This window comes from Nannospalax galili, unplaced genomic scaffold (genome assembly GCF_000622305.1).
Source record: "Nannospalax galili isolate Female #2095 unplaced genomic scaffold, S.galili_v1.0 scaffold801, whole genome shotgun sequence".
Lineage (NCBI taxonomy): Eukaryota > Metazoa > Chordata > Mammalia > Rodentia > Spalacidae > Nannospalax > Nannospalax galili.
In genome coordinates this window covers 1,063,995-1,066,745 of record NW_008345222.1, presented here as the reverse complement: position 1 = coordinate 1,066,745, position 2,751 = coordinate 1,063,995, and the positions used below count along the sequence as shown (strand labels likewise).

The window sequence follows — 2,751 nt, the reverse complement described above, 5'->3', positions numbered from 1 at the left end:
TCTGTAAAGCCATTATAGTTGTCATAAATTCCTTTAATTTGTTTTATCATGGAAAGTTTTTTCTTTAAATTTTGATAGTTTTACCAAACATAACAGTCTGAGTTGACACTTGTGATCTTTTAGGACTTAAAATATATCTTTCCAGGCCCTTATGGCTTTAAAGTTTTCTGTCAAATAATCTGGTATTATTCTAATGGTACTGCCTTTATCTTCACCTCTCTTGCAGCTTTCGATAACCCTTTCTTTGTCATATGTCTTTAAAATTTTAGGTTGGCCTGACTCAAGGAAATGTCAGTGTTCACCAGCAGCCGGCTGCTTGTCCCTCTCTCCACTACCCATGGTGGAGATGCCAGACCCACCGCATTTGATCAAGGCATAGAGTGAGTCAGTCCTGATGAGCATGCTGGCTTTTATGAAACAGAGAAGGATGGATTTGAATGACTTTATTCAGAAGGTTGCCAATAACTCCTATGCATGCAAACACCCCAAAGTTCAGTCCATTTTGAAATTCATAAGCCTCAGCAGGCTGAGCTTATGAATGCCAACCCTTCTCCTCCTGACAAATCCTTAACGAATTAGCCTTAGTCCATCATCTAGTTCCCATGCTAAACCATCTGACTTTCATTTTCTCAAAGTGATAGGAAAGGGCAGTTTTGGAAAAGTTCTTCTAGCCAGACACAAGGCAGAGGAAGCAGTCTACATGGTGAAAGTTTTACAGAGGAAAGCCATCCTGAAGAAGGAGGCAAAATATGTTGAAGTGTAAGGTTTTCATGAAGAACACAAAACACCCTTTTCTGGTGGTCCTTCACATCTCTTTCCAGACTGCCAACAAATTACACTTTGTCCTAGACCTCATTAATGGTGGGGAACTGTTCTACCATCTCCAGAGGGAGTGCTACTTCCTAGAACCATGGGCTCACTTCTATGCTGCCAGTGCTGCCAGTGCCTTGGGTTACCTGAACTCTCCGAACATCCTTTATAGAGATTTAAAATCAGAGAATATTTTATTAGACTTACAGGCACACATTGTCCTTACTGATTCTGGGCTCTGCAAGGAGAACATTGAACAAATGGCACAATGTCCAATTTCTGCTGCCTGCCTGAGTTTCTTGCACCAGAAGCCATATGACAGGACAGTGCACTGGTGGTGGCTCAGGGCCATCTATGTGAGATGCTGTATGGCCTGCCTCCTTTTTGTAGAAGGAACACCATTGAGATGTACGACAACATTTTGAACAAGCCCTTCCAATTGAAACCAAATAGTGCAAATTCTGCAAGACACCTCCTGGAGAGCCTGCTGCAGAAGGACCCGACGGAGACTGGGCACCAAGGATGACCTTATTGAGATTAAGAATCATTTATTCTCTCTAATTAACTAGGATGACCTCATCAATAAGGTTACTCCCACTTTAACCCAAAAATGAGTGGACCCAGTGAATCGCGGCACTTTGATCCTGAGTTTACTGAAGAGCCGGTCTGCAGCTCCATCAATAGGTCCCCTGACAGCATTTCCATCACTGGTAGGGTCAAGGAAACTGTGAAGGCCTTCCTTGGCTTCTTCTATGAGTCTCCCATGGACTTTTTCCTCTGGGCAGTCTTTGGGTGGTTTTGTAGGATTTTCTGTCTGTGTGTGTGTGTGTGTGTGTGTGTGTGTGTGTGTGTGTGTGTGTTAATGTTTTAGTTAGCCTTAGGTGGCTAACTAAAATGAGAATTTGCACACCTGGAAGCTTAGCAGTCCTATTGCACACCGCTCCTGGAAGCTTAGCAGTCCTATTGCACACGGCTCCTGGAAGCTTAGCAGTCCTATTGCACACGGCTCCCGGAAGCTTTTCAAAGAGCACATCTCTCAGTGAACTCATGAGGATTTCATTTTTATTCTTCTAATGGTGCTAGCTCTTAAACGAGCATTAAAGCTGCCTAAGACAGACACCATGGTCTTGTTAGAAGAAAGACACATGTCTAAGAGGGGTCTTCCACAGATCTGTCCCTGCGGTGATCAAGAACATTCTACAATGTACCTGTTCCAATGAGATCGTGTTAGCTCCAAAGCTTTTCCTATCACAGTGTTTCAGGTCTTCATTTTCCTTTGTGTGTTTCCCAGGTGAGCAGTGGTGTGAGTGCGGTACGCCTGATCACAGACAGTTTAGTTGTAAGTATCAAAGTGAAACCTGCAGAACACTACAATGTGGGACATTGTTTATTTCTCCTATATTTGGAAGATAAATTTATGTGTAGACTGTTTTCTTGTAAGGTATAGTTAATTAAAATTTATTGAACCAGTCTTGCATCCAGATGCTTAAAGGAAAGCATTATTGCTACAAATATTTCTATTTTTAGAAAGGGTTTATATGGATCAGTGTCCCAGTTGTCAGTCAAAGCCATTGGTATTTTCATTGTTTAAAATGGCACCTGTAAAATGGGCACTATTTATGGCTTTTTTTTCTTTCCTGCTAATTATATATATCATGTAAAGAAAGTCTGTATATTGGGTTATAACACTAGTATATTTAAGCTTACAGGCTTATTTGTAAACCACCTTTTAATGTACTGTAATTAACATGGTTATAATATATATAATTCCTCCTCCTTACCACACAGCCTTGTGTGTATGTAATAAACCAATTTTGGTTTTCAATAAAACCTTGAAAATAAAAAAATATATGTAATGGGAAATTTATTTTCTGAGCGTGTCATTGGATCTCAGTAGACCTCTTGTACCTGGATAAGCATCTCTTTCTCTAGGTTTGGGAA

At 40.8% G+C, this 2,751-nt stretch overlaps 1 pseudogene; it reads left to right on the top strand.

The window, feature by feature from the left end:
* The first annotated feature begins 385 nt into the window (after positions 1 to 385).
* Positions 386 to 2,751, top strand: part of LOC103740707 — a 2,665-nt pseudogene continuing 299 nt past the window's right edge.